Raw genomic sequence first — 21,480 nt, forward strand, 5'->3', positions numbered from 1 at the left:
GGCCTGAGAGTAACAATATACTGCTGACCCTGCAAGAAGACAGTACTTCTCAGGTGAGTGGACTTGGGGGAAGTGCTTGTCAGAGTAGCGCTAGCCACAGAATATTCTGCAATGATGGAACTGCCCTACATCTGTCATACCCATAGATAAGTCACTAGCTGTGTGTGGCTTTGGAGCATCTATAATGTAGCTAGACGAACTGAGGGACTGAATTTTAAGCTTTTAAAAATTTAATTAACCTTTACATTTAATAGCTTCATGTGGCTAGTGGCTGTTGTATTGAAGGATATAGTTCCATAGCCAGGGTTCCTCTGGCTACCACTGCCCAGTCTGATCGAGATCACAACAGAAGGCCTTGTTCAGAGTGGGAGAAAACTGTGGAGCGACCAGACTGACTTCCTGGTCTGACAGAGGCTGGTGGGACCCCCAAGAGCATGGTCATTCAACACCTTTCAGGTCTGGGCTGACTTCACTCCCAGAGATCACCTCTCAACCAAACGACAGACAGAGAAGCCTATAAAATAAACAATAACACCCGTAAGGTACATGCAACTTAAAATAATCAACTATATGATTCCCAAAGGGTGCCATGGCCCCCAAACAATCTTCAGAAGACAGGAAGGAGCCTATGGAAGAGGGGTGGGAGGAGACGGGGACCCCACAGAAGAAGTGGCAGGAGGCTGCTACACTGGTTGAGGGGATTGCAGTGAGGGTCAAGAAACAGCATGTGCATGAATTATTCAATGGGAAACCGATTCTGCAAGTGAACTTCTACCCAACCCATAATAAGATGTTCAAGAGAATAAAGCAGTTACATGCTAGAATATGGATGAAATTTTGGGAACAAAAAAGAAGACACCAGGTCAGAGCCGCAGTCAGCGCTTGCTACACTTGAAAAATGAGTAGAAGCATTGTCGTGATGGAAAAAATTTTCTCTGGGCAACTTTTTTCTCACCTACACAATTTTTCTCTCCCCCCCCCCCCCCACCAACTCTTCGTACTAAGGCTTCATGGTCATCTTTTGTCCTTTGAGAAAATGACCAAGATTACTCCCTAAGAAATCTCAAAATATGGCCTCTAATCATCTCCTCCTCTTCCTTCTGCTCCTCCGTATTTTTATTACTTCTCATATTCCCCCCCCCCTTTTCTTTCTATTTTTGGCTATAAAATCACCCCCATAACCTTCTGACTGAGCTGACCTCTCTGCTTTGAATTGAACTGGCCCGGCAGCTCCCTTCAGAATCCACTCCCTTGAAGGTGCCCAAAGACAAGCGCATGACTGAGAAAGGTTCCGTCCTCACGCACTTATTGCAGAGACCAGTGTAAATACATGTTGTTTGGAGTAAACCACCAGTACAGGTATGCACGGCAACCTGTAGAGTCTATACCCAAAGTATCCTGTAGAGGGCAGTACCACCCAGTTAAGAACTCATCCACAGCAGCATGGTAAAATAATTTATAATACGGACAACCAAGAGGGTGTTTCGTTCACATATTGTTCAGTCAAAAAAACAGGCTGCAAAACCGCATTTACTCAGTTGTCCTCCACATGTAAATAGATACAGAAAGATCTCAACAGATGCTTGCTAGGATGTTGATTAGTTGACAGGAATGAACAATGAGATTTGGAAACATTTTTGCTTTTAATTTTATGCATTTCCATATTGTTTGCCTTTCCTTGTCGTTGTCAAAAATGTTTAAAGCTTATGGCAAACTCCAATGTGAACATTACAAGACAATCTCAGGGTCCTGGAGCAAGGGGAGGCTGCCTGCAGGGAACAGTTGTTGTTAGGTACTGAGATAGTTAAAGTTTATTGTGCCAACCTGGCTGATAAACACAGGTGGGGTTAATTGAAGGGCAGAAGGATAAATAGCTCGGTGAGCCTCGCCTTTCTAGTTCTTGGGTCTCTTGCTTTGTGATGGGCAGACCAGGGTGCAGCTGCCTTAGCCAGTTCCCTGCTTCAGCTGGCAAGGCTCACTTCCTGCAAGACATCCCTCAGGAGAAGCCACATGGACCTACCCCGATGCAGCCCTGGGTGCTGGAGCAGCCATGTGGAGACCCCTGCCAGTGCTGAAATGCTTACACACTCACTGATTTGGCTTTCCTCCTGCAGTTGGCCTCATTTCGTGTGTTTTGTGAGATGGAGGAGGACTTTGTGGATTGGTGTTGGACATATGGGTTAATGGGTTAATATTGGACTTGTGGGCTTGGGTAGCACTGGGTTGGGATGTTTTTTTGATGTGCGCTTAACCTTTACATAAAACTCTCTCTTATACATGAGTTTCTGTGGATTTGTTTCTCTAATTTACCCAGACTAACACAGTGTGTGATGTTATGAAACATTATGAAAAGGCATGTCATATGCTTGATAGAGTTGATGTATGGAATGTTATAAGAGCCCCCAATAACATGATTTTTTTTTTAAGTAAAAAGCATGTCAATATAAAAGTTGTTTTTAAAGGGGTCAGAGCCCATGGAAACTTGAAGTTTTTTAATTGGTTAGAAAATTCTGTTTTCTCCATCAGTAGAAATAAAAAGTTTGAGTGCATGGCACACATTAATTTTTGTTACATAGGTATATTTGAAGGAAATCCTTTTTATGACCTTTTATTCCCTTCAGTATTAAAACTTCATCTTTGAGTTAAAAGAGAGATTAGCCATTTGTTTTGTTTTTTAAATTATCTGCTAATTGAGATACTGCTCATGAGCCCTCTGGTGAACTGGATTGTGTGTTGGGCTCTTAACTACAAGGCTAACTACAGGTACCAACAAGTTGGTTCTGACCCATAGCGACTCTATGCACAATTGAACAAAGCACTGCCTGGTCCTGCACCAGCCTCACACTTGTTCCTATGTCAGAGTTCATTGTTGCAACCGCAGAATCAGTCCATCTCTTTGAGGGCATTCTCTTTTCCTGCTGCCGCTCCACTTTACCAAGCGGGATGTCCTTCTCCAGGGACGGGTCTCTCCTGACAACAGGTCCCAAATATACAAGTGCTTCTTGCCATCCTTGCTAAGAAGCACTCCGGACATACTTCTTCCTAGACAACTCGGTTTGTCCTTTTAGCAGTCCTTGGTACTTTGAATATTCTTCTCCAGCACCATAATTCAGAGGCATCAATTATTCTTGGGCCTTCCTTATTCAGTATCCAGCTTTCACGTACATATGAGGCAATGGAAAATATATTGTCTTGGGTCAGGCACACCTTATTTGTCAAAGTAACATCCTTGCTTTTTTGATACTCTAGAGGTCTGGTACAGCACATTTACCTAATGCAAGGCATCTTTTAATTTCTTGACTGCTGCTTGCATAAGCATTGATTGTGGATTCACTCAAGACAACATCCTTGACAACTTCATCTTTTGCCCCATCTATCATGATGTTCCCTGTTGGTTCAGTTGTGAGGATTTTAGTCTTTGTTACATTGAGTTGTAATCTGTAGTCAAGGCTGCAATCCCTGATCTTCATCAGCAGGTGCTTCAAGTCATCCTCACTTTCAGCAAGCACGGTTGTAGTGTAGTCTGCATGTTGCAGGTTGTCAATCAGACTTCCTCCAATCCTGATGCCACATTCTTCTTCATGTAATCCAGCTTCTCTGATGATTCGCTCAGCGTACAAATAGAACAAATATGATGAGAGGATACAGCCCTGACACTCAACTTCCTGCTTTCAAGCCATGCAGTGTTCCTTTGTTCTGTTCACACAAGTGGCTCTTGATCCATGGACAAGTTCCTCGTGAGCACAATCAAGTGTTCTGAAATTCCATTTCTTCTCAAGGTTATCCATGGTTTATTATGGTCCACACAAATGCCTCCGCATAGTCAAGGACACACACTAAAACGTCTTTCTCATATTATCTGCTTTGGGTCAAGATCCATCTGCTTGCAATGAGATCCCTTATTCCAAGTCCTCTTCTGAATCGGACCTGAACCTCTGACACCTCCATGTCCATGTTCTGCTACAACCATTGCTGGTGATCTTCAGCAAACTTTTACTTACACAGTGAAGACTTGGGTAACTTTTGTGAAATAGTTTCTGCTATGTTACCAGGCCCTGATAGAAATGGAATGCGTGACCTTGGCCCATCCAGTGACCATGTAGAACTTATTCTGAGCTGTAATCTGTCAGCCAACCAACTCAGAAATCCCGAGGGTCTCAGCAACATCGTAAGATGGAAATGGCTCGTGTGTAATCAGGGCCTGAAATCAAAAGTAAGTTGTATGAGCAACTGGCCTAAATACCTATCCTCTCTCTGTGGCCTCATCAGGAGGCCCTTATAATGAGCAGAAGGAGGAAAAGGATAAGGCGGGTTGTCAGACAAGGAGCCTGGGTGGTGCAGTCGTTATATACAGTTCTCAGAGGTACAGGCACTCATTATATACAGTCCTCAGAGGTATGGGCAGTCATTGTATATGGTCCTCAGAGGTACGGGCAGTCGTTATATATGGTCCTCAGAGGTACGGGCAGTCGTTATATACAGTCCTCAGATGTACCGGCTCGGACTCTGGGTCCATTTTAAAGTGACACCGAGTTAACAGTGAGAGGAATCCCTCCAACTGGGCAGAGCTTTGTGTGTTGCAGCTAGTCATTGACTTTGCCATCGGAAGGGAACGAGGTCCTAGTAACAGATAATTGCTGGTTGAGGGTGGTAAGTAGTTCAGGGTGATATTTGGCAAGTATGAGGTCACAGGCAGTGGTGGAATTCAAATAATTTAACAACCGGTTCGCTGCCCTAATGACAGTTTTAAGTATTAAAATAAAAAGGTAGTTTATTGTTTAATGCAGTGAATACTTAAAAAAGAACAATAAAAGAGGTACACACAGCTAGATTATGTTATCAGAGTTTTAAATATTAATGAAAAATATTAAATAATACTTGACAAAACAAACTGTTCTTGAAGGTATGTGCATATTGCTTATTGCTTGGCATCCCCACTAGCAATATTCTTTGCTTTCATCCAATCATCATCAGCTGTGTGGTTTATCTTTTCACAGTAGGAATTGCATTCTTTAGAGCAGTGGTCTTCAACCTGTGGGTCACGACGCCTTTAGGGGTCGAACGACTCTTTCACAGGGGTCTCCCAATTCATAACAGTAGCAAAATGACAGTGATGAAGGAGCAACGAAAATAATTTTATGGTTAGGGTGGGTCACCACAACATGAGGAACTGTGTTAAAGGGTCGCGGCATTAGGAAGGTTGTGAACCACTGCTTTAGAGGTAGGCCAATTACACAACAGTCGTTGTGCTGTATTAGAAACAGGTGACTTCTCTGAACCTATTATGTTTATCTTGGAAAAACTCTTTCCAAATCTGCTGAACTTACAGAAATTGTTCGGACAATATTTTTAGCTCTTTGCACACTTTCAGGTTCTGCATGATCCACTCAAAGTATCTCACGGGACTGTGGGGTGTAACACAAATCTGAAATGAATAATAACATGCCACCTTCTGGTTGTTTGATGTGCTTTCTCCTTACATTACGTGTTTGTGAACTAAAGTAACAAACACAAGGAAATAAAAATGTTTTCATCAAAAGCATAAAAAATTTTGTTAAATGAATAAATGCATATTACAAGCATAATTCGTTCTAATTTTTATACCGATGGACAGAGGGAACATTATTATGGACACTGAGAATACACCTGTGCACAGATAAACATCAAACACTAGTAAGAAATGTAAATTTGTGGTTTCAGACTGGCACCCACCTTAGAAGGAACGCTGTTACAAGGGCCATTTTAACAACCAGTTCACCGACCTCCACCCACCAAAGTTATGTATTGGCTCTGCTGAACCTGTGTGAACTGACCGAATCACACGACTGGTCACCAATGGCTGTGTCCAGGATACATGGAATGGTGACGACATAAGCCGAATGGTGGAGGGTTTAAGAGTAAATGAATAGATATGGCCATGTAAAAATTTTTATACAGAAAAATTATAACAAAAGCCACCATTAGCAAAGTCTAAATTTGATTATGAACAAAATTAGCAGCTATCATATGAAAAATCAAGAATTAAGAATGCTAATATAAAAAGGAAAAAAATTTTAAAGATGAAAACGAGCAACTCAATGCAAAAATAGAACAGGCTTTGGACAAGTCAACAATCTGTGAAAGGGGGGAGCTCTACAGCGTAGCAGCTATGCATTGGGCTGCAAGCCACATGATTGGCAGTTCGAAACCACCAGCCACTACTCCGTAGAAAGACTGGACTTTCTACTCCATAAATAGTTACAGTTGCAGAATCCCACAGAAGGTTGTTGTGAATCAGCATGGACTTGACGGCAGTGTGTTCGGTTTGCTTTTTATCAGGGAAATGAGGACTCCTGGCATAGTCCTTACACATTGGGCAGCTAACTGCAAAGTCAGCAGTTCAAAACCACTAGCCACTACTCAGGAGAAAGATGGGGCTTTCTACTTCAGTAAAAATTTGCAGTCTCATAAACTCACAGGGGCAGTTCTATCCTGACCTAAACGGTCACTATGAGTCAGCATCAACTTGAGAGCAGCAAGTTTTTGTTTCGAATCAACTGTTGTTGAGTCGTTTATTGAGAGGGAATGTCCATTTTAATCTTCCTGGGCTGGTTTTTAAATTGTTTTCTTTTTCTTAGTGCTGTTGTTCTGACAGCAGCAAGTTTTTTATCAGGGAAATGCTCATTGAAACCAGAGTTGTTAATTGCAAAAATACAAACACCCACCCAAACACTGGGCAAAGGACTTGAACAGACATTTCACCAAGTTAAAAATACAAATGGCCAACAAGCACATGGAAAGAATAGCATTAGCCATTTAAAAACCATGGCAACTCTAAAGGACGACGTAGAACCGCCCAGAAGGTTTTCAAGGCTGCAGATCTTCACCCAGCAGACCACCACAGTGCGATCCCTTGAATCACCACCCTCTTGCTTAGCACCCAAGCAATGCAGCCACTGCACCACAGGGGTCCTTCACTAGCCATTACCAACCCCAAATCCAACCCAATGCCCTCAATTCTGACTCTCCTGTACAGGATTTATGAGGCTGTAAGTCTATGGGGGAGCAGACAGACTCATCTTTCTCCTTTGCAGTAGCTACTGGGTTTGAAGCGCTGACCTTGTAGTTAGCAGTCCAGACTTAACTGGAAATGCTGCCATGGAAATCAAAACCACCCTAGTGATTATACTTGTTTTTAAAGGGAGAAGAAGAAAACTGGTTAGGATACAGAGAAGCTGAGCCCTCCTTAATGACTGACAGGAACGTAAACCATAAAGTCACAGTGAAAACCAGTTTGGAAGCTCCTCAAAAAATTAGACATAGAATGAGCATATGATTCCGCGGTGCCACAGAAACCACGATCTCTGGTGACATCGTAGGTTATGTGTTGGGCTGCTAACCACGGTATCAACCATTTGAAATCACCAGCCATTCACAGGAGGAAGAGGAGGCTTCCTATTCCCATAAAGATACACAGTCTCAGAAACCCACAGGACAGCTTTACTCTGTCCAACGAGGTCGCTAGGAGTCTGAATCAACGCAATGGCAGTGAGTTTGCTATGCACTGGAACACCAGTGTTCATTGCAGCCCTACTCACAGTGGCCAAAGCCTCAAAGTCCATCAGCTACTGGATAAATGAACTGCAGCACATCACCCAAGAGGATATTGCCGTTGCTAGCTGACAAGGACCGAATTCTGGTGCTTGATCATATGCTACCTCCTGAAATGGTTGAACAACTCCTTTTCTTTCATTATTTTTATTTGTTTATGTTTTAAAATATTAAAAACTTTAGAATGGATCCAAAGGAAGCTGAAATGATGAAGCGTTATAGTTTAACCTAACTTCATCTGCCGTAAGTGATTGTACAGTGCTTTCGGTATCATAGCAAGACTGTTCACGTCCCTAGATGATGTGCAGAGGGAGGTCACTGGACGCTCAATCTATGTGGGGACAGACTAATTCTTCTTGATAGAGACACTCCATGTAATCCTTCCACCTTCTTTTGATGTCTCCTGGACCAGTCAATATTTTACCTGTCGCATCCTTCAATATTTCAAGTTAAAGCTGAACTATTTCTTTGACGAGTTCAGCTTTCAATATCCTGAGTGTTCCTCTTTTTTGTTTTTTCAACTTGCACATTTTATTATGAGACTTGGTCTTCTCAAGCAGCCTTTTGAAAGTCTCTGTTTTGTTTAGCTCTTTTACATCATTTGTTCCATTCGCTTTAACTACTCTATCTTCAAAGGCAAGTTTCAGAATCTCTTCGGAATCTACGTTGTTCTTTTCTCATGTCTTTTTAATGATCTTTCACTTTCTTCGTGTATGATGTTCTTCATGTCACCACACAATTTATCTAATCTTTGGTCATTAGTGTTCAAGTTATCAGATCTATTCTTGAGACAGTCTCTAAGTTCAGGTGCGATATGCTTTTTTAAAAATCATTTTATTGGGGCTCATACAACTCTTATCACAGTCCATACATACATCAATTGTGTAAAGCACACTTATACATTCGTTGCCCTCATCATTCTCAAAATTTTCTTTCCACTTGGGTTCCTGGAATCAGTTCCTCATTTTCCTTTCTTCCCTCCCCCTCCCTCCCCACTACCCCCTCCCTCATGAACCCTTACTAATTTATAAGTTATTATTTTATCTTATCTTACACTGCCCGGCGTCTCCCTTCACCCACCTTTCTGTTGCCCATCCCCCAGAGAGGAGGTTATATGTAGATCCTTGTGATCAGTTGCCCCTTTCTACCCACCCCCCTTCCCTCCCAGTCTCGCTACTCTCACTGCTGGTCCTGAGGGGTCCATCTGTCCTAGATTCCCTGTATTTCCAATTCCCATCTGTACCACTGTGCATCTGCTGGTCTAACCAGGTTTGCAAGGTAGAATTGGGATCATGATAGTTGGGGGCAGGAAGCATTTAAGAACTAGAGGAAGGCTGTGAGTTTCATTGTCGCTACACTGAACCCTGAGTAATTCATCTCCTCCCCACTAGCCCTCTGCAAGGGATGTCCAGCTGTCTACAGATGGGCATTGGGTTCCCATCACGTGCTCCCCTCATTCACGATGGTAATGATTCCCCGCCCCTCCCCCCCACCTTTGGTGCTTGAAACCTGGTCCCCTCAGCCCTTCATGATCACACATGTTGGTGTGCTGCTTCCATGTGGGCTTTGTTGCTTCTGGGCTACATAGCCGCTTGTTTACTTTCAAGCTTTAAGACCCCAGACGCTATATCTCTTGATAGCTGGGCACCGTCATCCTTCTTCGCCACACTTATTTTTGCACACATTCATCTTCAGCGTTTATGTGGGGAAGGTGATCACACAATGATGTTTTTTGTTCTTTGGTGTTTGCTACCTGATCTCTTCAACACCTCGTGTTCACACAGGCTTGTGTGCTTCTTTTCTGTGGGCTTTGTTGCTTCCAAGCTAGATGGCCGTTTGTTTGCCTTCAAGCCATTAAGACCCCAGACGCTATATCTTTTGGTAGCCGGGCACCATCAGCTTTCTTCATCACGTTTGCTTATGCACACGTCTGTCTTTAGCGATCATGTCGGGAAGGTGGGTATCATGAAATGACCGTTTAGCTGAGCAAGGTGCTCTTGTATTAAGGGAATGTGTGCAAGGAGGTCCAATGTCCACCTGTTACCCTACTATTAAACCTATAAATATATTCACAAAGGTCTATTTCCCCAATATATTCACATATGTACATGTCTGTATTTAGGCTTCTATGTATGCCCTATTCCTTTCCTCTATTTCCTTACACTTTCCTCCTGGATACTTTTTTTTTTTCAGGTGCGATATACTTAAAGGTTGTATTTTGGCTCACATAGGTTTATTTTCATCTTCAACCTGAACTTCCATTTGAGCAATTGATGTGATATCCCACAGCTGGCCCCTGGCCTCATTTTAGTTGACGATATTGAGTTTCTTTAGTGTCTCTTGCCATTGATTTAATCAACGTGATTCCTGTATATTCCATCTGGTGAGGTTCACGAATATAGTGGCCATTTACATTGTTGAAAAAGATCGTTGAAATGAAGAAGTCATTGTTCTTGTCAAATTGTATCAGTTTCATTTCGCTTACCAAGCCCATATTTTCCAACTACTGATTCTTCTTGTTTATTTCCAACTTTCACCTTCAATGCATCTTGATAGCATTTTTGATCAATATCAGACTGAAGATGTTGGTAGAATTCTTTGGTTGCTAAATCACTGGTTTTAGTGGTTGGTATGTAAATCCAAATAATAGTTGTATTAAGTGGTCTTCCTTGCAAGTGTATAGATATTTTCCTGTTACGGTGTGTTAGACCACGGAGACTAGAGAAACCAATCCAGAGACACTCATATGTGTATAAGAGAGAACTTTAAATCAAAGAGCAAGTGTATTTTGAGAAAACATCCCAGTCCAGTCCAGTCCAGATCAAGTGCCACAGTCCAGCTGCAGCAAGGTCCAGGGGTCCCTCAAGGTGGGTCACGGCGTTGGCGAGTGGGAGACAGAAACCACATGACTCAAAGGTTGCGGGAGACTGTTCCAATTTTATTCATGCAAAGCTTCAACTTATATGTTCTTTTTCTTGGCTTAAAGCTTATGGCCTGAGGTCATACATCAGGAAATTCTCAGGCCACAAGACTATGACAAGTTACATAAATCACATCATGATTCTTGGTTAAAAATTAGTACATCTTGAAACTAAAACAGTTTCAACCATAAGGGTGATAAACATAAACCTTCTAACCATAGCTGAGCACACTTTATCCAACTAGGGCGCATTGTTCTAACTATGAAATCAATAAAGCATTAATGCATTTTATTATCAATCACAAAAAATACTTGAAAGACTTTGGCTGTTCTTTCTGTTCCTTCTTAAGCTGTTCCTCTAGGGTTTTCATTTCTTGTTCTTTCTTTTCCACTAAATTCACATAAAGTAACCTTCCCAAGGTCTTTCTGTACCAAGGTATGAGTTGCCTCACAATAGGTAGCTTTGCTTCAGTGGACTTCAAGTTGCCTCACAATAGGTAGCTTTGCTTCAGTGGACTTCAAACACCACGGGGGTCCTCCTCTTGCTAACCATTCCATAAAACCTAAACTACTAAAAGGAACTTGCACACCTTCTTTGTTCACTATTCTTATGCTATTTTTATTACAAGCCCCTGTATAAGGTAAATCAGGGCCAGGAACTCTATTTCACTTTGGGTTATTTCCTGGAGGGGATGCCATATTCTACCCCCTATGTGGTAACCAATCTAAGGAGGGGGAAAACCGTGGGAAGAGGATGATAAACTTTTTTAGAGTCTCGCACGAAAGCTTCCAAACAAGCCGCTGAGATTTCCATGGGTTTCGGTTGCAATAGCTCAGCCTTCTCAAGATCTAACATAAATTCCTTAATGGGGGTTTCTGGCTTCCAGTTTCTAGTTTTATTATACAATACACTTTGCACGCAATCAGGACATGGATCTTTCAAAGGCATAGGAAGGGGAGTAACCTCAACTTCTGGAGAACATTCCTCAGTTGACATCATTTGTTTCCCAAAAGGGGAAGTGATCAAAATTATCAAGAACCAGAGAGCAGCTACAATTATCAATAATGATATCAGGCCAATAATTCCAAGGAGTTCCTGGAAGAGACTTCCTTGGTGGAGCCTTCTTTGAATGCTCCTCCTCCATGTGCTGACTTTGTCAAGGCCCATGGTTGGAAGTGGTCTCAGCAATCAAGTCTATAAGTCCGATACTAGACCATAAATTCCTCTTCAGACTCACAGAGCTATTCGCAATGATGCTGAATGGAGGAAGAGCACAGGCTGGTGGGTGAAAAGTCTTGTGGATCCAGTGGCAGTGGAAGCATCTCAGCACTGGCTCCTCGAGCTCTCTGAGAATGGCTCCTCAACAGGAAGGTGACTCAGAGAGAGAGTGTGTGTGTGGCCCGCCTCCAGGGAGGAGAGGAAGGTTCCAGAATCCTCATGAGAAGGTAACACCCACCAGGAGGCATCATCAGGCTGTGACCTGACTGACAGGCTAAACACTACCCCCTTCACTCTATTTATCATGCTGACGTGAAATTATGTAACTACCACAGATGGACAGCCTTGCACTTCAAAGTAGATCTTGAAGAGTCCTTTCTCATGATGGATGCAAGGTCACTGCTCTTAAATGTATCATTCCTGGCATTGTATGATTGGCATTAGATTATCTGATTCAAAATGACAAATGCCAGTTCATTTCAGCTCACGAATGCCTAGCACAGTGCTCTTTATGCATCCGATTTCATTGCTGACCACCTGCAATTTCCCTGGATTTGTACTTCTGCACTCCACATTTCGAGTATTAATGGATTGTTGCAGCTCTTCTCATTTTGAGTCGTGCCCCCTCAATACATGATGGTTCTGCAGGCTTGTCCACGCCCATAGAATTACGGTCGACTCAATTTTGAGGAGGCAGTTCTTCCTCCGCTGCACAAGGGGTTCATCTGCTGAACTATTTTAGACAATGCTATAAAATATAAGCTTTTCAAAAGTGCCTGCTCCCTCAGCACTGCACCGCCTATCCCTTCTTATGAGTCTGTTTTCATTCCGAAAACTCTACTGAAACATGTTCACCATGGGTGACCCTGCTGATATGGGGAATACCAGTGAGGTCGCTTCCAGCATCGCAGCCACACACAAGTCATCAAAATAGGACAAACTAACAGATGATTGGTGGAGTCGATATGCACTGCTCTTGTTGTTAGGTGCTGTCCTATCAGTTCTGACTCATAGAGACTTGGCCTCACCTGATGACATGTCCAAAGTTTGTGAGCCATCCTTGCTTCTTGGCATTCCAGCTGGACCTCTTCCGAGGTGGATTTGCTTGTTCCTTTGGCAGTCAGTGGTGCTTTCCATACCCTTTGCCGGCACCCTAACTCAAATGCATAGTTCTTCTCTAGAACGCCAATTCCCCCAAACTCTTGACAGCACCGGCACATGAATCTAATGTTTTTGTCATTCTCGTGAGCATTAAGTGTTATCTCAGGACCAGTGCCAACAAACCACACATCAGCTGCTCCAGATGAGTATAGTGCAGGTACTCGGCCAGAGGCACCTCACCATAGCTGGGATGAAATGTCAGGGAGAGCGGGAAGACTTCTGAGTGGTAGCCATGTGGATCTGGGGTGAGGTCCCCAGAGAGGGAGATGGCCCTTACTGATGGGAGGGGCAGCACAGGAGAGGGGAGAGGGAATGGTAAAGTTGGGGTGAACATGTCTGTTAGGGGGAGAGGTGGGAGGGCTGACTGCCAGGTGGGGAAAGGCGAGGGACGCCCTTAGGATCACTAGGCAGAGAGGGGTCTTCAGTGGTGTGAAGAGGGAGAGGAGGATGGACCTAGGGCATGTGGGGTAAAAATTAAGACACTGAGTCCTGAGTCTTCTGGTGTAGGCCATGATGCAGCAGCTGTATCCGTGAGACCTCAACTGGGAACTCCACTGGGTGAACTGGAATCGACCCAGACACATTTGTAACCTGAGGACTTGAGCCATAAAATACACAGCATCTGGGGTATTAGAAGACAGTGGTACCAAGAGTGGTGTACTGTGACAGGCTGGTGAACAAAGATCTATCTAACAAGATCAGCATTGGGAACGTTGGTGATGTAGTGGGTTTATGGGTTAGACTGCTAACCACAAGGTCAGCAGTTCAAATCTACCAGTCTATCCTTGGGAGTCTTGGTACATCAACTCCTTGTTTGCTGTATTAAGATATGTATTATCCTTGCCATCCTGTGGCAGCCATTCTGTTCTATTCTGCTTATGCTCACAGTAGGGTGGACTGCAGAGGTGTGTCACCATTGGGACACACTCTCTTGAAGTTGTGTTTTTTGGTAAATGAAACCCAGGGATGTTGAGCCTACAGGGAAAGAAACTGTAACAGGGGTTAGGGGTAGGGGTTGGGGAGATAAGAGGTCAAGAAGCCCAGGAAGGAAAAGTATATTTTGGAAAACATATAATTATGGAAGAAATTGCATAATTTCTTTGACATGATTGATGGAATGCTATGACATATACGTTGACTCCGAGTTACAACAACAACAACAAAGGCATGGATCCAGGAATGAGTTTGGGGCTCACACTACATCCTAGTCCCAATTTAAGAACAATTAGTTCTTACAACATGGCTCTGCTACATACACACCTGCATGAAATGATGACTGAAGTAAGGGTGCTGCAGCAAGGTGTGGTGAAGAAAGCAGATGGTGCCAGGCTATCAATCAGAATAATGTCTGGGTTCTTAAAGTCTTGTATTCAAACAAGCAGCCATATAAGTGAGGGGTCAACTAAGTCCACAGAAAAGAAGCACACCAGCCAGTGTGACCCAATTACAATATTTGAATATAGTGAGAAGAAAAGTATCAGAGCAAAAATTATGAGCCCTCCAATTTGTGGACGGCTATGGAGGACAGGGGCCCAAAGGCCACTGGCGGCAGATCTGCTCTATCCACAGACAAGAGTCTTGACAGCCTTGCTAACAGGCAGAGACCATTGTACTCTTGGGTATGCTGGATTGACCTTGACACTTGACCAGCTGACCACTCTAGAGACAGGACCTGAACATGTTCTGGGTGCAAGTATCTCTTACTGGTTCCCTGACAGAAATATCTTCCCTGGCTTTTGAAATGTTTCTGGGGATCTGTCCCTTCTTACAAATTATTGTATCTTTGTGTACTATAATATTTTATAAATATGAATTTTGTTCTTTATTGTCTTCTTGGGTCTCCCAGCTGTGAAGCACAGGGGGAGCAGAAGCATAATGATAATAATGGATCCAAGGGGTATGGGGGACATGGGAGGGGGAGTAGATGATAGGAAGGGGAAGGGGATCTCAGGAGTAAATAGAGAAGATGGGAGAGGGGAGATAGCTCTAGAATGGACTGTGATTACATGATTCATCTTAGAGGCAGTTTTGCCATGGGAGGGGAATGACCTAGAAAATTGACATGGAGGTGATGGTCCTACCCTCCAATTACTTGCCAACAAAACTGTTGAAAACATGTATTTTATAAAAAGAAGGGGTTGTTCAAACAGAACAAGGGTTTTAAATGCATGGTTTTAAATCAAGAGAGACATATGTCAGGGTTGTGTTCTTTCACCATTTTTATTCAACCTGTATACTTAGGAAATAATCTGAGAAACTATATAAAGAAGAGCGCAGCATCAATTTTGGAGGAAGGCTCATTAACAAACCGCGGCTCTAAGTCTGTCTGGCCGACTTTGAGTCAGGTGCCCACTGCTAAAGTATAGATCATGATCTATTATAACTGGTGGGATCCTATGCTCTTATTGGTTAGTCATTAAAAAAAAAAAGCATAGAAGCCAGTGAAGGAGTCACCACTATTTGAGGGCAAGTTCATCTAAGGACAACTCTGGTATGAAAAAGGGAAAAATAAAGGCTGAAAGGCCAACAAGATCGGGCACCTGTTACCATCATTATCTATTGAAGAATTTTAATATTCTGTCTAATAACTCTGTGGTTAGGGGTGTCTTCTGTTGCAGGATGCTGAGAGGTACATAGATAAGGAAACGTATTGCAGCACTTTTGATAGTCACCCAAATCCCAACAGTCTCCATTGCCTATCAGCAGGGAATGGTTTGTAAATCATGGTATGTTAATACAGTGTCATATCGAGAATCTAGGTAAAAGAATGGGCTTGATAATGGGTATCTATCAAGGTTGGCATTGGGAGCCCTGGTGGTGTAGTGGGTTTATGAGTTAGGCTGCTAACCACAAGGTCAGAAGTTCAAATCTACCGGTCTATCCATGTGGCTTTCTACTCCTGTAAACAGTTACAGTCTCAGAAACCCACAGGGGCAGTTCTATCCTGCCCTAAGTGATCTCTAGAAGTTGGAATTGACTTGATAGCAGTGATTTGGGTTTGGGCATGATAAACTCATAAGAAAACAGGGGGGGGGGGGGAAGAAATGCACTACCATCCAGTCAAGGCTGACTCACTGTGACCCTACAGACAGCGGGTTTCTTAGACTGTAACTGTTCATGGGAGCAGAAAGCCTCATCTTCCTTTCATGGAGTGGCTGACCTGTGGATCGCGGTCCAACACATAAGGACTAATCGAGTTCCTTCATGAAAAAGAAAGCATTGGCGGGGGGGGAATGCATGCATGATGCAATTATTTGTAAAATTCAAACTCAAACCTCTACCCATATGTACATGAGTCTACGAACATAGGAAGAAAATACGGAGAGACAAATCACTCTTTTAACATTGGTTTTATCTAGAACAGGGATTATCGACTTCATGTGCTTCTGTGCTGCTTGGATCATTGAAATGAACCCCTAATGCTGTAACTAAAGAGTGAACAGAAAGTGAGATAACGAGCATTAAAGTGAAGATTATTTTCAGATTGGGAGAAAAGACATAGGTCCATCTCCCATAAAAGGCAGATGGAAACTACTGATAACAGACTAGGCTTGAGGGAATGGAGGTGCTCAGAGTCCCCAAATGCAGTAGAGCTGGGAAGACGTAACTGGCCCCCCCAAACACAACAAACCACCCCCGCTGTGGTCAAGTCCCTCTACTCCGCACCAGCTAGCTTTCTGGAAGCATGCTTTCTCCTCAGGAGCAGCGGGTGGGTTGAAACTACAGATCTGGCCGTTAACAGCGGTCCAGCTGCCACCCACTTCCTTTCACTGCCCCACAGGGAAATGCAAATAGTTCAATTTTTTAATAAAAATTTGTTTTGTTCTGAAAATACTCTCCCCTCACCAGAAAGTGTGACCACAGATGAAACAATTTACCTAGATGTGTATATTTGTCAAGAATGAAAAGTGACTCCCATGTTAAAGAACCATGTAAAGTTGCAAAGGCTGGAGAACAGGGGTGAGGAAAGGGGACTGGGGACAGGGACACTGGGAGGGAGGGGGGTGGCCTGGTCCATTGAGGGCACTGAAATGGATGAGTCTGTGTCCCCTGTTGAGTATAAAACAGAGGAGCCCTATCTGTAAACTTTCACCTAAACCATAAAAAGTTATAAAAAATAAAGTCAGGTCTGATGACTGGGAGGTGGGGTGGGGGGCGCAGGGGACAACAAGATAAAAAATTAAGCAGTTCTATATCAGTTTCTAGATGGTTAGAAACCTCAACCGTCTGTACATCACCAAGTTTGGGAATTACAGAAGGGCAACACAAGGAGAACGCTACCTCCTAAAACAAGAGCGAGTTCCCCTGGGATGGCAGCAGGCGAGGTGGGCATGGTGTGGGGAGCTGTAACGCAGTTTGTGGGGACAGAAAGAGCAGGTGCGAAAGATAATTTCCTATAGAGACTGTTGGGAGGTAAGGATTCCAACTGGGAGAGGGGCACATGAAACACTTGAGGATCCCCTTGATGATCAGGGATCAGGCATCAAAGAACAAAAAATCCTATCATTGTGAGTGAGGGGGAGAGTAGAGTGGAGACCCAAAGCCCATCTGTAAGGCAACTGGACATCCCCTTACAGAAGGGTAACTGGAATGAGATGAGCTAGTCAGGGTGCAGGGCAGCAATGATGAAACACAACTTTCCTCTGGTTCCTAAATGCTTCCTCCTCCCCCACTATCATGATCCCAATTCTACTTTACAAATCCCCCTAGACCAGAGGATGTATGCTGGTACAGGTAGGAACTGGAAACACAGGGAATCCAGGGAAGATAACCCCTTTGGGATCATTTCCCCCCTCCCTATCGCCCTACCCCACCAAAAAAAAAGTTACAGTCCCAGAACCCACTGGGGCAACTCTACTCAATCCTATTGCATCTCTGAGTCAGCATAAAATTGATGGCAGTGAATTTGAGTTTGGGAGCATCTATATCTCAAAGCATCTTCTAGATAGTAAACACCTCTTCTATTGTTCTTTGATTTCACAAAGCAAACAATTGGAAGTGTCACCCTGATTAATATTCTCTTCATAGTTGTGAAACCAGAAATAAAACATTGGCTTAAAAATGTATCAATCGTAGTGATCAACACATAATCTGCCCCTCCTGTGGGGCGGGGATGAACAACAGAAACATGGGTGAAGAGAGACAGGGGTCTGTGTAAGATAGGAAAACTCTCACTCAAAACCCAAATTCACTGCCATCAGTCCCGCTCCCAGTGGCCATGGTAGTGTGGTGGGTTATGCATTGGGCTGCTCACCAAGAGGTCATCAGTTCAAATTTACTGGCCGTCTGCTAGAGTAAGATGAGGCTTTCTACTCCTATAGTTACAGTTCTATCCTTCCATGTAAGGTCACTATGAATCAGAATTGACTTGATGGCAGTGAGTTTGAGTGTTGTGTATGAAACCTAACAAAACTACATTCTTATTTTGCTGGATGGCTCATCATAACAGTGTTTGTTGATCTGGTTATATTGTATCATTTATAAAACATGTTTACCGATTATCGTAACAATGTGTCTTCTTAGTTAATCCTTGTAATGCACTGGGTTAGTGAAGGGGGCAGGCCCTATACAAGAGTTTTGTTCCTCACCAGAAGAAAGTATTAGCTCCTCCATTAAATTTCATTGTTTTTTCATGTCCCTAAACACGGAAATTCACCTTTGAATTTCCAAATAACCTATCAAAATATTTTAAAACGTCAAAGACTCTGAAATGCAAAGAAACAAGTTTGCCATGCATTTGTATGGTCAGGCACTATTTACCTAGTGTTTACTGTTTGTCTGGCGTTGCTGTTGGGAGAAGTTTAAGACATTGTTCCAGGCTTCACACTCAACTGGCCAGGCAGATGACGGTGCTAGGGGAGCGACCTGCACAGAACAGGGAACCCAGCAAGAGGGCAGCACAGTGTCCAGTTGGTGGGGCCCTAGCAGAGTGGGGGGAGTTATCTTACTTTTTGTAAAAACAGTGTGTGTGTGGGGGGGGGGGGGGGGTAGGAGTAGATAAAGGGTCCAGAATGGCACACCTGGTGCCCAGCGCAGGCTCCAACAGATTACTGGATGAATACGGTAATCACTTGTTTTAGCTAACCACAAGTGGAAATTCTGAAAGCTAATGATGACGTTTAATTTTCTATGGTGGGAATTAAGACATGGGGCTATGCCCTGGGATCGACGAGTCACGTGGGCAACCGGTCCAAGAAGCAAAGAAAGAGCGGGGCTTAAACAAGTCCTTGGCATTTCAACTTCCGCGCAGTGTGTGTTGCAGGTGTGACGGGGCAATGCAGCTGATGGAAGTCTCCGTTCACCGCCAAGCAGCACGCGAATACTCTTCTCGGTGTCAGATTAGCAAAATGATGGCAAAAATGGGGGGAAAGCGCAGCGAAGGTTCCTCCCGCATCCAGTTCTTGCAGGGCCTGGCCTCCCTTATTGTCCCCAGCGGCTTTGCCAGCACCGCAGCGAAAGCAGTGCCATCCCGGGACGCTCCAGGGGCGGCGCATGCGCACAGCCCGCAGCGTGGGCGGAGGAGGGGGGTGTATTTCCCAGAAGCCCCCGCCGCTTGCTGTCGTCTCCCTTCTGCTAACGAGCCGCGTGACGTGACTCCGCCCGCCACGTTCCCCTGTCGCAGACGGCGGTTGGCCAGCGCCCCCCTGCGGTGCCGTCGAGCTCTGCGGAGGCGTACGCAGGGCCAGAAGTAGCGAGTCGGGAGTGCGGCGGGCCCGGTCGCCGCCGTCGTCACCGTAGCGCGCCGACATGTGGCCGCTGGGCTGAGCGGCGCGAGCGGAGGGAGGAGACGCGCGGGGAGGGGCAGAGGGAGGGAGGAAGCCAGACAAGGCGGGGGGAGGGGAGCAGCGGTGGCGCAAGCCGCGCGGAGCAGTGCAGCCCGGGTCCCGTCCCCGCGCCGCCGCCGGACCTGGGCCGCCGAGTGGGCGCCCCAGTGGCCCCGAGAACCACAGCCAGCCAACGAAGGAGTCCATGTAGGGGAACTTGGGCGCCGGAGCGACGGATACCTGAGGGCCGGCGGTGGGGCCGCCGCCGGAACCATCGCCTGGACCTCCGCCCGAGGTAAACACGGGCCGCCCCCCGGGAGCGGAGGCGCGGGGGCAGCTGTCGGCGCGAGCCCGGGGGCTGCGGCGCTGGCGCCGAGCGTAGCAGCGGGCCCAGGGCGGGAGGGACGGCGGACAAAGTTTTGGAATGTCTCGCGGCCCAGGCGGCGTCCTGCGCGCGGAGCAAAGTTGGAGACGCCTGTCGAGTGTGGGGCGGCTGCGGCGGGGAGGCCCCCTGCTCTGCCCGCGCCTCGGCCGGCGAGGCCCGGCTCCGGCTGCAGCGCACGGCCGGCCCCCGTCCCATTTCCTTCTTGTGGCCTACCCACCGCAGCCGGCGGAGCCTGTCCCCGCCCGGTGCGGGGTCCGGGGTGGGGGGGTCCGGGGGCCGCCAAGGGCCAGCTCGCCAGAAGCTCCAGCTCCCCCCCCCCCCCGCCCTCACCTCCCTTTTCCAGTGGAAACGTGTCCCGCCGGGCTTCCGGGCGCGCTCCGACCCCCGCGTCTGCCCGACTTGGGAGACTTTGCTTTTGTCAATAGCGTCCAAGCCCGTTGGTGAAACCAAACTTTACTACGCCGTGACCTCCGAGTCCGCGCCGCGCGCTCCCGGGCCCCCGTGGGCTCCCGGCGCCTGCGTCTCAGGCGGTTCTTCCACCCGCCCGGGAGGCGGGTGCGTGCCACCCGCCGCCGGGCTGACAACAAAAGGGCCCTGGGATCTAAACTTAGCCGAGCCAGTCGCCGCCCTCCAGACCTGGGCATCTTACCCCATCAAAGAGCCTTCATGTCCTACAGATGGCTGGCGGGCTTGCCACCCACACGTAGTTTTTCAAAATCCTTTTACATGTCAACGCCTGATTCAGAATAGTGGTTTGAGGCATTGCACAGACTGAAATTGGGGTTTTTCAAATACCCCCCAGTATATTTCTGTACCGTGTAGACGGTGCAAGCGAGCAGAGCGGTTTTGTTTTGTTTTTCATTTCATTTTGACTGACATTCTTACGCTCCCAGTGAACTTAAGATATTTAAGCACAGCTGATCAGGATGTTTTTAGCATAGTGTTTTGGCTAGCGGTGCATTAGCTGGTCTTAAGTCTTCCGTGGTTCTCACAAGATCTTAGCAATTTGTATCGCAAAATTTTGGGGAAAGAGCACATTAGTGGATTAGTAGATGTTGGTGTTTGGTTCGGTTTGAAATAAAATACGCGATGTAATTCATGGCATATGATTTCTTCAGCAACAGAATATAGAAGAAAAAACATTCATAAATATTTGATGGTTTTGTATTACATTGGTAATTGTAGGAAAAGATTGATAGTCGAGGCTTTTTAGAGACAAATAATTTTCTGTGGCCGTTGGCTTATCTTGCTATATTGCTATTGGTTCAAGCGCTGCAGTTAAAGTTTGTGCGGCGTTGATGTTTTTGTGTGTTACTCATTATGGTTGGGCCGAAATGAGAATTCGAAGATATTTTTTCCTCTTATCCTGTGCTATCGAAGGTAATCTGAACTTGCATGGTGTTCGTGCAGTGTGAGTTGTTGGTTTTTTTAACTAGCAGTT

The 21,480-nt window shown here is 45.3% G+C and overlaps 1 protein-coding gene across 4 annotated transcripts in view; it reads left to right on the forward strand.

Moving 5' to 3' along the window:
- The first annotated feature begins 19,702 nt into the window (after positions 1–19,702).
- SCAF11 (SR-related CTD associated factor 11) overlaps positions 19,703–21,480 on the forward strand; it is an 88,224-nt gene continuing 86,446 nt past the window's right edge. For all 4 annotated transcript variants that reach the window (XM_075551837.1, XM_075551839.1, XM_075551841.1 and 1 more), the window contains exon 1: positions 19,703–19,949. The gene's annotated coding sequence lies outside the window, so the exon portion shown is untranslated. The remainder of the gene's footprint in view (positions 19,950–21,480) is intronic.

The sequence above is a fragment of the Tenrec ecaudatus genome, chromosome 6 (genome assembly GCF_050624435.1).
Source record: "Tenrec ecaudatus isolate mTenEca1 chromosome 6, mTenEca1.hap1, whole genome shotgun sequence".
Taxonomy (NCBI): Eukaryota; Metazoa; Chordata; class Mammalia; order Afrosoricida; family Tenrecidae; genus Tenrec; species Tenrec ecaudatus.